Source organism: Dipodomys merriami, unplaced genomic scaffold (assembly GCF_024711535.1).
Source record: "Dipodomys merriami isolate MVZ:Mamm:240054 unplaced genomic scaffold, mDipMer1.0.p SCAF_3, whole genome shotgun sequence".
NCBI classification, from domain to species: domain Eukaryota; kingdom Metazoa; phylum Chordata; class Mammalia; order Rodentia; family Heteromyidae; genus Dipodomys; species Dipodomys merriami.
The window spans coordinates 60,712,152-60,726,476 of NW_027204492.1; the positions used below are offsets into that span (position 1 = coordinate 60,712,152).

The window sequence follows — 14,325 nt, forward strand, 5'->3', positions numbered from 1 at the left end:
GATGAATGGATCAAGAAAATGTGGTATATATACACAATGGAATTCTATGTCTCCATCAGAAAGAATGACATCGTCCCATTTGTTAGGAAATGGAAAGACTTGAAAAAAATTATATTAAGTGAAGTAAGCCAGGCTCAAAGAAACATAGGTCCCATGGTTTTCCTTATTTGCAATAACTAGTATATGTCTGAGACAAGCAGAAAAGGTCAGATAAGTTGATGTTAGGTGAAATGTACTCCAAGATAAGGACACAAGTTGTTTTTTCTTTCTTGTGATTGTTTCTAACATATTTATGAGATGATTTCTTTGTTGCTTTGTATGTCCCTCCACCACGGTATAACCCCTGCTCTCACTGTATTTGATGTTGGTACACCAACATCAAATACACATTTGTGGAGGGGAAGGAAAAAAACAGTTTAAATAGGGATACAGGTGAACTCATTCCAACAATGGGATGTACAAGTCGTTATGTCGAAAAACTTTACAACTTTGGCAGGGGGGGGATTTAGTGGGGGGTAGGGGATGAGAGGGGGCTGGGAGATGGGAAGGGATGGGAAGGGGAAACAAAGGAGGCAACAATGCTTGATAGAAATGTTCTCATTATCTGGCCCATGTAATTGTAACCCCTCTGTAAGGTGTTTTCACAATAAAAAAGAAAATTGCTTAATCCCTGTGGAAGATAATTTGTCAGAATAAATATAACTCCACATATATTTATTATGCAGAAATCCTATTAAGTATTTACTTCAATTCCCAATCTTCTTGCCTACAACTCTGAATATTAGGGTGAAATATTTTTATCTTTGTGATTAATGAGTTTTTGTCTTAAAATTTTTATTTTATTGTTATTATAGAGGTGATATACAGTGGGGTTACATTTACATGTGTCAGGTAATAAGTACATTTCCTTTCATTGAGTGTCATCTGTTCCCTCATTCTTCCGTTCTCTCCCTCCCATTTCTAACGTTGAGTTACATAGTCAATCTTATCTTTGTCCCCTGATGGTTCATGAGATTATTTTCTCATGTCATTGTTGGCTATTTGAATACTTTCTTTGAAATTGTCAACTTCGATATTTTTTATGATTTTTTAATTGTAAAAGTACTGTACAGAGGGGTTATAGTTACATGAGCAAGGTAATGAATACATTTCCTATGGAGCATTGTTGCCTCCTCCTTTGTTTTTCCCCCACCATCCCTTCCCTCCCACCTCCACAAATACCCCCTCCAGCCAAAGTTGTAAAGTTTGTTTTCAACATAATGTCTTGTACATTTCATTGTTACAATGGGTCAATCTGTATCCCTATTTAAGCATTTTGTTTTTTTTTTTACTTCCTTTCTCAGAATTAGAGAAGTGTATGTAGATAATGCAAGGCATTGAATTTTAGCACATTTTTAAAAGTTAGACCTTTTTTTGGTGTTTAGTCTTTTCAGTTTCTTATCTATTGTATATATGAATTCACCATTAAGTGAATGGCTGATTGAAACCTTTTATGAGCTACTGGGGTTTGAACTCAGGGCTTTATGCTTGTTAAGCAGATGCTTACCATTTCACCTTTGTCCTCATAGATGAATAATCATTATACTCTATCAATAGGGCTTATAACACAACTTAATGTATATTTAAGTATTTTCATATTCAGGTCTTTTCATCAAACCCTGTTTAATTTGCAGCACTTTTGTCTAAATTTGTTAAGGCTATGTATCAATGACTATCTTTTATAAAATTTCTTATTGTTTTTGTACCAGAAATGACAAAATAGACATGTTTTCATGTGTTAACTGAGTTACAGATATTCTCTAACATTTTCTGCATATACCTTTGAAAAAGAAGTGTGATTTTATACCTGTCATGATTGAGGATGATATTTGTATAGTAATTAGTTGACTTATGAACTAGTAGTAGAATTTATAATTTCTCAAATTATTGAAATATTAATGCTATGGTAATATGAAACTGAACCATATATTATGAGAATACTATTTAAACAAATTATAAGTAACATATTCATATATATCAAATTTATTCAAAGAAAAAACTTTCTGAATTTGATTTAAAAATCACATTATTAAAAGTTTCTTAAAGGAAATCTGAGGCAAAAAATGGCTTCAATGGCTAGTTTAGAACATATGGAGAAGATTCAGATTCAATATTGCAAAAACTCTTCCAGAAAAGAAAAAAGAAAAAAATGTAACTTCTTTTGTATGCCAATACTAGATTCGAATTTACAGCCTTGTACTCTCACTTGGCATTTTTACTCAAAGCTAATGTCCCACCACCTCAGCCACAGCTCTACTTCTGGATTTTGGTTGGTTAGTTGGAGATAAGAGCCTCATGAATTTGTCTGCCTGGCCTGGTTTCAAACTGTAATCCTCAGATCTCAGCTTTCTGAGTAGCTAAGAGTACTGCCATTGCCTAGCCACAACTCTGTTCTGTTGTTGTTGTTTTTCAGTCAGTCATGGGGCCTGGGCACTGTCCCTCAGCTCAAGGCTAGTGCTCTACCACTTGAGCCACAGTGCCACTTCCGGGTTTTTCTGCTCATGTGGTGCTGAGGAATCGAACCCAGGGTCTTATGCATAAAAGACAAGCACTCTACCACTGAGCCATCTTCCTAGACCTGTTCTGTTTTTTTTTATGTTGCTTGTTTTGTTTTGTTTTGGTTCATGTGGTTTGAACTCAGGGCCTGGGAGCTGCTCCTGAGCTCTTTTGCTGAAGACTAATGCTCTATCACTTTGAGCCACATATCCCTTTCTGGTTTTTTTATGGTTCATTGGAGATAAAGAGTCTCACCAGGACTTTCCTGTCCTGGCTAACTTTGAACTGTGTTCCTCAGATCTCAGCCTCCTGAGTAGCTAAGTTTTATAAGCATGAGATGCAACAGCCACAACTCTTTTTTTTAAAGTACCAGAACAACCTCGGAATTTCAGGAATTTTACTAAAAATTACAGACCAATGTCATTAAATATTATAGATGAAATTATCTTTTTCAGAACACTAACAAATGATCACTAATGATGCATAAATTGAACAACACAGAATGGTGATTCATGGATAAAGCCAGAAGTTTAAAATTGGTCTAATTTTTAAATCATCCAGTGTTATATACCTAATTTATAGGAACAAGATGAGCAAAGAACATGATTATTTTGATAGATGAATAAATAAGCAATACACTTATATCCTTAGCAAATCAAAATATAGAAGGAATTTCCCTTAATCTGATTGAAAATGCCCAATAAGCCACAGATAAAACATCTTACTGATTTGGGAATAAGAAGAATATTTGCACCGATGCCTGTAGCTCATGCCTATAATCCTAGCTACTCAGGGGGCTGAGATCTAAGGATCGCAGTTCAAAGACAGTGTGGGCAGGAAAGTACGGTATACAAAATTCAAATCTCCAATACATTATTCAGAAAAGGCCAGAAGTGGGGCTGTGACTCAAGGGGTAGAGTGCTAGCCCACAGTAAAACAAGCTCATTCAGAGACAGAACACAGGCCCTGAGTTCAAGCCCCAGGACTGGCAAACAAACAAACAGACAAGCAAATAAACAAAGAAATAAATAAAATATTTACTATCACCACCACTGCTATTGACACAACTTTCTATTTGTAGTCTTAGTAAAATAAATCTACAGCATCAGCATAAATCACAATCCAAAAATTTATATGGAAAAATAAAAGACCCTGAATAGCAAAAACAAACCTTAACAGAAAGAACAGTGCTGGAGGAATATCAATACCAAATTTCAAACTCTACTACAAAGCCATAGTAATCAAAACAGCTTGGTACTGGCACAAGAACAGACCTCAGGACCAATGGAATAGAATTGAAAACCCAGAAATGAACCTACAGACCTATAGCCATCTAATCTTCTATAAGGGAGTTAAAAAAATTGAATGGACGAAAGACAACCTCTTCAGTAAATGGTTCTGGCAAAATTGGTTAATCACTTGTAAAAAACTGAAGCTAGATCCTTATATATCACCCTGCACCAGAATCAACTCCAAATTGATCAAAGACCTCGGAGTCAAAGCAGACATTGAAAACATTACAGGATAGAATAGGCAAAACCCTAGGTATCTTTGGCACAGGCTTAAATTTTCTTAATAGAGACCCAGAAACACAACAAATCAAAGAAAGGTTAGACAAATGGGATTGCATGAAATTGCAGAGGTTCTGCATGGCAAAGGACATAGCTAGCAAGATCAATAGAAAGCCCACGGATTGGGAGAAGATCTTCACTAGCCATACAACAGACATGGATCTCATATCTAAAATATACCTGGAACTCAAAAATTAAATCCCCCAACAACAAATTCTCAAAGAAACAACTGCCCAATAAATAAGTGGGCTAAAGACTTACAGAGAAACTTTTCTGAAGAGGAAAGAAGGATGGCCAATAGACACGAAGAAATGCTCGACTTCCCTAGCCATAAAAGAAATGCAAATCAAAAGAATATTGAGATACCACCTCACCCCAGTTAGAATGGCTATAATCAAGAACTCTAATAACAACAGATGCTGGAGGGGATGTGGACAGAAGAGAACCTTACTGCATTGTTGGCGGGAGTGTAAACTTGTTCAACCACTTTGGAAAGTAGTATGGAGGTTCCTCAAAAGACTCCACATAGAGCTCCCCTACGACCCAGCAATTCCACTTTTGGGCATTTACCCAAATGATCACAAACAAGACCATACTAAGCTACCAGCAGAACTATGTTTATTGCAGCATTATTTACCATAGCTAAGATATGGAACCAACCCAGATGCCCCTCAGTAGATGAACAGAGCAAGAAAATGTGGTATATATATACAATGGAATTCTATGTCTCCATCAGGAAGAATGACATCGTCCCATTTGTTAGGAAATGGAAAGACTTGGAAACAATTCTATTAAGTGAAATAAGCCAGGCCCAAAGAAACATAGGTCTCATGGTTTCCCTTATTTGCAATAACTAGTATATGTCTGAGACAAGCAGAAAAGTTCAGATAAGTTGATGTTAGGCAAAATGAAACCCAAGATAATTTCTCTAATGTTTTCTCTTTCCTGCATTTTTTTCTAATGTATTTATAAGATGATTTCTTTGTTGCTTTGTATGTTCCTCCCCCACGGTATAACCCCTGTTTTCACTGAATTTGATGGTAGTATAATTTGTAGAGGGGAAGGGAAAAAACAAATTGTTTAAATAGGGATACAGATGGACCCATTGCTACAATGAGATGTACAAGACGTTATGTCGAAAAATGAACTTTACAACTTTGCTGCAAGGGGTGGGATATGGGAGGGGGAGATGAGAAGGGATGAGAAGGGGAAACAAAGGAGGAGGCAAAAATGCTTGATTAGAAATGTACTCATTACCTTGCCCATGTAATTGTATCTCCTCTGTACTGTAATTTCAGAATTAAAAAAAAGAAAAACAATTTGGTATCAAGTGTTGACAAAAATATGAGGAGGTAGAATGAAAGGGAGGAGTGAACGGAGGAGGCAAAATTTGGTAAAAGTATTTTACATACATTTATGAAAATAAAATAATGAAACCTTTTCAAATTAGATTTTCAGTGCATAAATATCTATCATGTTTTCATATTTTTATTATATAAGTAGTTGTATAAAGGGTTACCATTCAAAGTATATTTCTTTCCTTTACCATATTAGAGCTAGGAAACCTTGGAGTCTTGTTGCTTTTTATCAATTTCCTTGGAGATGCAGTCATAAATTCTAGTTCCTTAGAGACTCCTCAACCCATGTTAAGGTTTTATCATCATTTTGGGTACTAGTGCTGGGGCTTGAACTCAGGGCCTCTCTGCTGTACCAGAGATTTTATGCTCAAGGATAGCATTCTACCACTGACCCACAGATGCCCTTCTAGTTTTTTGGTAGTTAATTGAAGATATGAGTCTTAGGACATTCCTGGCCAGATTAACTTAGCTTCTTCAATAGCTAGATTACAGGCTTGTGTTTTGTTATTTTATCAGTGAATTTTTTGTTATGTAACAAGGTTATTTCTTCATAATGACACTTCACATTTTTTCCAATTTTCTTTTTTTTAATTTATTTTTCTTTACTATCGTTGTGAAGATGAAGTTCAGAGGGGTTCCAGTTACATGTCAGGCAATGAGTACACTACTCTTTGAACAGTCTCTAATATCTTTGAATGAACAAAATTCTCATCTAAATTTAGTTTTGATGCTTCAGTTTCTACAGTCTTATATTTGTGCAAGAGCATTATCTAAGTACAGTGAATATTTATGTATTAAACTCTAGTTTCAGTAAGAATTAGTATAGGGTAAGCGTTTATAACAAGTAATGAAAACAAATTGTAACAATGGGAAATACATTTTTTAAAAAAATAGAAATTGTGCTCACTACCACAGCTCATATTGTGCAATTGGAATAATACAAAGAAAATTAATATGACCACAGAACAAGGAAAATACACAAATTCGTAAAAGCATTCAATATTTTTCTACTGCATTCCCTTTGTCACAGGATTAGCACTTCAAAATGAATACCTTTTACTTACAGATACTATGCTCTGTTGTATACAACAGTAATTTACTAGTCTCAGGAAAGGGAAACTAAAAAGATTGTAATCTACATCTGGAAATAATTTTAAATATATGGGAGAATGCACACAAAAAGTGTAGGGGATTCTCAAAATGGCATAATGTTAGATAGTGTCCTCCCATATTTTCCTTTTAATCTATATTTTTTAGATACACCTATTCTCCTATATGTTATTTTCAGTACTCTTTCAGTTAATTTGTAGGACTATTTTCAAATTTGTCTTTTTTAAAAAATAAAATCACTACCTTCTTGTGCTTAGTGAAAGCAGGAAAGGAAAATATAGGCTGACAATATTGCCATGTATGTATAGGCATAACTCATTTATCTTAATATATGCCTCGAGGCTTTTTAATTCCTGTGCATTATGGATTCACCAAAATTATGTGTTCATGAGACATTATAAAGCGCTAACTAACTGTGAATGGGATATCAAGGTTTGGTAGACACACACATTAGACTCATCTCCTCTGCTCATACGTATGCTCAGTTGTCCCTTCAGATCTCACATAAGCACAGTTCAAACATAATATGATTAAGAATTTCAAAATTAGAACAGAAAGTTATTAAACAAGGTACAGTGTTTTTCTAAATATGAGACCTTATGAAATTGTAAAGGTCACACTTATGCCATTGTACTGGTTTGGATAGTGGGAAAAATAAAATGAAGCATTAGAAACTTTTATTCTAACATGTACAAAAGTAAAGCAATGACCCATAAAACCTAGATTATCTTGCCACGAAAAGTTTTCAAGTACTTAATCCATTTTCTGCTAGCTTGATTATATTTGATAGACTAGACCACTTCATTTCAATACAGATAAATTCAAAAATAGCTTGGAAAATGCCTTCATTTTCCAGCCAAGCAAATGGATGGGGTATCATTCTTGCTAGATGATGTCTATTATCCTATTTTCTTTTAGAGTAATGGAAATAAAGATTTTTTTCTTTATCCCAAGAAAGGATAAATCAGTACAGAAAAAGAGACAAGGCAGATTATTAAGAAATTTAGAACGTGTGTTGCTGCATGACACTTGGTTATAACTTTTGATATACAACTCAGGGCATCTAGGAACACAGGGTACTTACTTAGATTTTTCCTGACTTGATATAGTTCTATTGCCTTTCATGTACCTCAAATCCAATAAGCAAATTCTTTTCTAAAAAATGCATTGTTGTTGAAAAGTACAGAGAGGGTGTAGTTACACAAGTCAGATAGAGTGCATTTCTTTTTGGACAATGTCACCATTTCCTTTGCCCTCTCCCAGTTTTTTTTAAAATTTTTATTTATTTTTTATTGTGAAAATACTGTACAGAGGGGTTACAATTACATGGGCAAAATAATGAGTACATTTCTTATCAGGCATTGTAGCCTCCTCCTTTGTTTCCCCTTCCCATCCCTTCTCATCCACCCCCAGCCCCCCCCAATCCTCCCCCCCCCAGCAAAGTTGTAAAGTTCATTTTCGACATGACAACTTGTACTTCTCATTGTTGCAATGGGTCCACCTGTATCCTTATTTAAACGACTTGTTTTTCCCCTTCCCCTCCACAAATTATACCGACATCAAATACAGTGAAAGCAGGGGTTATACTGTGGGGGAGGGACATACAAAGCAACAAAGAAATAATCTTATAAATGCATTAGAAACAATCGCATGAAAAAAAACATTTGAATACATATCTTAGTGTTCATTTTCCTAACATCACCTTATCTGACCTTTTCTGCTTGACTCATACATATAGTAGATATTGCAGATAAGGGAAACCATGGGCCCTCTCCCAGTTTTGCTCTCCCATTCCCATCCACATGTTGTATAGTTCATTTTAAACATAGAGTCTAGTGAGCATCACTGCTACATTGGTTCATCCTCTGTCCCTCCACTATATTGTGACCACCTTATATTCTCCAAGACATCAAATGAACAAACAAAACAAAAGGACAAAACTGGCAGGAAAGTTAAAACACCCTCTTGTTTCCATTTCCTGGAGTTCTTTTAATAAATATTATTAAACAAATTTGTGAGGGTCACCAAAACAAAAATATTTAAATGTAACTAAGGTACAAATTTTAATCTTTGAGACTGAATTTAAGATGATTGTGTATCAACATTCTACATTTCTTATGACCATACATATTCTTTATGAATGGAAGCAGTGCACCATTTGGGGTTAATAAGTGTTCATTCAAATCAATTCTCAGTATCTTAGGCCAAGATAATTAACAAGTGTGAATTTTTCCTTCATGGTTTCTCAATCCAAAAAGTCCAATTGTCTGCCAGTTTATGAGAAGTGGTATTTGAATAGCACATAGTCTCACTGTATTTCTAATGGTCTTCCTTCAACTATTAGGCAGGCACTCTTAATTAAATAGGGAATACTTGACACAGCTTATTTTCATTACAATAACATCTGATTGGAAGTTGGGGAATTAATGATATTTTCTTGAAAAAGCATGATGCTATTTGCATTTATCTTGGCACAACTGTACTTCTGTTAGACTACTCCACATTTAAGTGACTTTAAGCTTCTCTTCAGTTCAGAGAAAAATGAGGACAGTTTAAGATCAACACCTTCCAAGTAATTGGGCTAAATCATCATAAACTGCAGCTAACATTTCTTATGTTCTAAAAAATACTGGCCTAAATCCTGTTTGTATTGGTTTGCCTATACCGGACCTTTCACATAAATGGAAAGGGTCAATTAAATAAAGTTTAAACTTGTTAAATTTGTACATATGCTCATTCACACTGTGGGGCTTATTGTAAGCTTATGAATATCAGAATGTATTTCCATTTTTAACTGTTCTAGAAGCACATGAGTTAAATGACTATGTTAAGATGGGAAAACTATACTAAGCTTAACAGATTGTCACACTAACATCACAATAAATTCAGAGGAAAATATTGCACAAAGTTTAATGTCTTTGAGTGATAAATTAATAAGCAATCTAGCCACAGAAAGAGCATATATTTGAAAATCACAGGTAACTTTACATTCTCATTTGTGAAAACTTGAAAAGTTCCTTTAAGACAAGTAAGAAACAAAGATGTATACTTTACCCTCTTCTTCTGTGAATAATACAAAATACTTACATTAGAACAATGAAGTAAAGAAGTAGAAAATACAAATAAAGAGTAAAGAGTATTGTTTCTATTTTTAGATGTCAAAATACCATATAGAGAAATCATAGAGACCACACAAAAAGCTGTTAGACTAATAAATAATGAAGCTGGAGAATGTAAAATCATGACAACAAATTATTTGAAAAATAATTGGAATATAATCTCTGATGACATAGTACCTAAAAGAAATAAAATTACTTAGGAATGAGATGCTTGTAACCTGAAAATGACAGAACCTTGATAAAAGGAGTAAATGAGAATAAACAAGGAACAAGATAACTCAGCCTTATGGATTAGGTGATTGTAAGGGCTGCAGAATCGAATTTATTAGGAGAAACACAGGCCTGTACCACATGTAGGTATACAGCGCAGAGCCTGTAGCATGTAGCAGCTCCATTAATGCTGGAGAGAGATTATATATAAGGAAAGGGAAGAAGGAGGCGTGGCTGCAGTGGATGTGGAAGTGACCTCAGAGCCTGGAGTACTTTTTCCAACTCACAGTCAGGTGATTGATCATTAATTGTTACATGTTGATTACTGGTTTCCGGGCAGGTGATTTCTGATGAGGCTGGCAAGATGCCCTTCATGAAGAGGAAGGGGAAAAGGAGCTGTTCTCCTGGGCAGATCTAACATTAAGTGTTAAAATCTCCATAAAACTCTAACCAATCCACAGATTAAATAGTTTTTTCATTAATCTCAGTGGATTTTTAACACAAAATAAAAAACAGACAGGAAAATAATATTGGAAGCATCATATATCCCAATTTCAAAGATCCTATATACATATGTATATAATATATATTTACAAAGATACAGCAGTTATAACAGTATGATTTTATTTAGAGAATATTTTATTATTCTTTTTAAAATTTTATTATTCTTTAATCAAACCCATGTAGATAAGACCTCATGTACTATATATAGTTTTTTTACCCATGTACAAATGGGAAAAATGTTTCTAGACCAATATGGCTAATAATTTCTATACAATGCCAAGTCAACATAACAAACTGGGAAACTGTTTTCAAAGATGATAGCACAGACATAGTTTCTAAAATTTCAAATTATATACCTATATATTTATATACATACACATAAAGGAGAAAATGAGGGAAAGGGTAACAAGTTTGAAAAGAAATGCACTTATTATTACCTTACTCATGTAACTGTAAGCCTTCTATCCACCACCTTGATTTAAAAAAAATTTAAATGCAAAAACATGTATTTATATATACACATGTATATAGGACTAATGATAAGTATGATGTGCATCAATAACAGTAACAGCTTTTCCAGGTTCTAAAAATAACTGAACAAAATTAGAGGTTTCCAGCATACTCCATTAATAAAAAGAAAAAGAAAAAAGATTAAAAATATTCTCAAGTAACAGCATTAAAAACAACGCTGATAAAGCACTTAGTCACTACTTTGTATCATAAAGCAGGTACAAGATATTTTACATTTACAGAGGTATGATACAGTATTATCTTACATAATTAATACATCTACAATACTATAGGATACAATTCAAAAAGCATTATTGAGACTTGAATCTACTTTTTCAGTAGAAATAGTGGTATTTTGTCACACATCTAACAATGATATAGAATAGGGATTACAAAACACATGTACACAAATAGCTGATATTTGACAAAAGTGCCACAAATAAGCAATAAGGATTTTCTTCTTAATAGATATTGGGAAAACTGTATATATTTATCCAGAAGAATGAAATTAGACCTTTACTCTATATTAGCAAAATAAAATAAATTAAGGGTGGATTAAAAATGTAGCTGGAAGATCTAAAAATTTAAAAATCCTACAAGAAAATGTTCAGGGAAATCTTCCTGATAGACAATAATTTCTTTATATTTAACATCAAAAGAATAGGCAACACATTCATAAATAAACAAATGAAATATTCCACATTGAATACTTCTGCAATTAATAAGAGTGGCTCAATTGATAGAGTGCCTGCTTTGTAAGCATAAGGCCTTGAGTTCAAAACCCCAGTAACACCAGAAAAAGAACAATTTTAAAAGCAACCTAATTCCACATGTAAAGTATCAAAAGAGAAAATATAATAATAAGAGAATATTCAAAACACAAATGAAATCTATGAATTGAGAGAAAATGCATACAAATAACACATCTGACAAGGACTTGGTATCTATAAGGACTCAGACATCTCAGTAGCAAATAAACTAACCTGACTTAAAACTATGGAAAGAACCTGATAAGATTTTTATTTATTTTTTAATTTTATTGTAAAGATGCTGTACAGAGGGGTTACAGTTACATGAGTAAGGTATGAGTACATTTCTTGTAAAACATTGCTACCCATTATCCCCTCCGTCCCCCACTCCTCCTTCCATCCACCCTGAAAAGTTCATTTCTGACATAATATATTCTGAGTATTGTTGCAATGGGTCATCCTTTGTACTTCTTTCAGCATTTTGATCCCTTTCCCTTCCTTGAATCAGATAAATGTATATACAAGGCGGAGTGTACAAGAATCAGACAGTGATTGCCAGGGTTAAACCAATGGAAAAAGAAAAAAAATTAAATAAGAAGAAAGAACTAGATACAATACATTGGCAACAACAAGGTCAACAACCAAAGCCAAACCAAAACAAAACAAAACCTGCTGTTTCCATGTCTTGGGGGTCATTTCAATTAGCATCATTTTGTATGATCATATGTACATAGGATTGAGTTATTATGATTCTCCTCCCAAACTATCCTAGGCATATACTAATTATTACAAATGAGGGAAAACATAGAACCTATGTTTCTTTGGGTCTGCCTTACTTAATAAGGATTTTTCCAAATCTTTCCATTTCTTATGAAAAAGGCGATATCATTCTTTCTGACAGAAGTATAAAATTCCACTGTGTCTATATACCATATTTTCTGATCCATTCATCTATTGAGGGGCATTTGGATGGGTTCCTTATCTTTTTTATGGTAAATAATGATGCAATGAGCATAGTTATGCTGGTAGCTTTAGTGTGGCCTAGCTTATGTTCATTTGAATAAATGCCCAGTAGAGAGGAATTGCTGGATCATAGGGGATTTCTATTTGTACTCTTTTGAGGAACCTCCATACTGACTCCCAGAGTGGTTGAACCAGCTTACATTCCCTCCAAAAGTGTATTAGCATTCCTTTTTGGCCACATGCCCACCAGCATCTGTTATTGTTTTCTTGATTATGGACATTCTAACTGGGAGACATAGAATCTCCATGTGGTTTTGATTTGCATTTCTTTTATGGCCAGTGATTTTGAGCATTTCTTTGTGTATCTATTCTTCTTTCCTCTCCAGAGCAGTCTCTTTCTAATTCTTTAGCCCAATTATTAATGGGGTGGTTGATTATTTGGGAATTTCTTATTGGGGAGGATTAATTTTTTGAGCTCTAGATATATTTTACATATGATACTCTTGTCTGTTGTATAGCTACTAAAGATCGTCTCCCAACCTGTGGGCTTTCTATTGATCCTGCTAGCTATGTCCTTTGACATGCAGAAGCTCTGCAGTTTAATGCAATCCCATTTATCCAGTCTTTCTTTAATTTGTTGTGTTTCTGGATCTTTATTTGGGAAGTTTCAGCCTGTGCCTAGGAGCAGTATCGTATCTCCTATCCCTTCCTGTAATATCTTCAGGATCTCTGCTTTTTCCTCAAGGTCCATTTGGAGTTGAATCTGGTGCAGGGTGATATATAAGGATCTAAATTTTCTTCATGTGTATAGCCAATTGTGCCAGCACCATTTGTTGAAGAGGCTGTCTTTCTTCATTGATAATTTTGGCTCCCTTTTAAAGATTAGATAGGCCATAGGTCTGTGGGATCATGTCTGGGTCTTCAATTCTATTCCATTGGCCTTCAGGCCTGTTCTTGCACCAGTAGCAAGCTGTTTTTATAATTTCAGCTTTATAATACAGTTTTCTGTTTCGCACTGGTATTCCTCCAGCACTGTTCTTCCTGCTAAGGATTGTGTTTGCTATTTTGGGTCTTCTATTGTTCCATATGAATTTTTGGATTGCTTCTTCTATTTCATTAAAGAATGCTGTTGGGATATTGATGGGTATGGCATTGAGCTTGTAGATAGCTTTGAGCAGTATTGCCATTTTCACGATGTTAATTCTCCCAATCCAGGGGTGTGGGAACTTTTTCCACTTCCTTACATCTGCTTTTATTTTTTTAAGTTTTAAAAGTTTTCATGATAGAGGTCATTGACCTCATTGGTTAAGTTTATTCCTAGGTATTTTATTTTAGAGACTATTACAAAAGTTGTTGCTTTTTTATTTCATCCCTCAGTCCTCTTATTGTTGGCATACAGAAAAGCTACTGATTGGAGTACAGAGGAAGATGGAGGAGCAGCTAAACAAGCTCTCATGTAGAAACCAGTTTTAATATTTCAGTGAAAAATCCAAGGCTAGAGAGTCACACCAAGTGTGTCATCATAGTACAGAGAGTTTGGCCAGAGAGGAAAAATCCAGGCAGCTTGGTTAAGAAGACAGTTTCGAGCACTTGCTAGTGTCTGTGGCAGCGGGGGCAGCTGCTGCCACAGCTGACATATCAACAGACAGAGCCCAGCCTGGGAAAGGTGCCAGAGACGTTGTGCAAGCAGATTCTA

The 14,325-nt window shown here is 34.6% G+C and overlaps 1 non-coding gene across 1 annotated transcript; it reads left to right on the forward strand.

Moving 5' to 3' along the window:
* Positions 1-6,363: 6,363 nt before the first annotated feature.
* On the forward strand, positions 6,364-6,471 carry LOC138840538 (U6 spliceosomal RNA). The gene has a single exon (XR_011376107.1). It is a non-coding gene; the product is annotated as a U6 spliceosomal RNA (small nuclear RNA).
* The last annotated feature ends 7,854 nt before the right edge of the window (positions 6,472-14,325 follow it).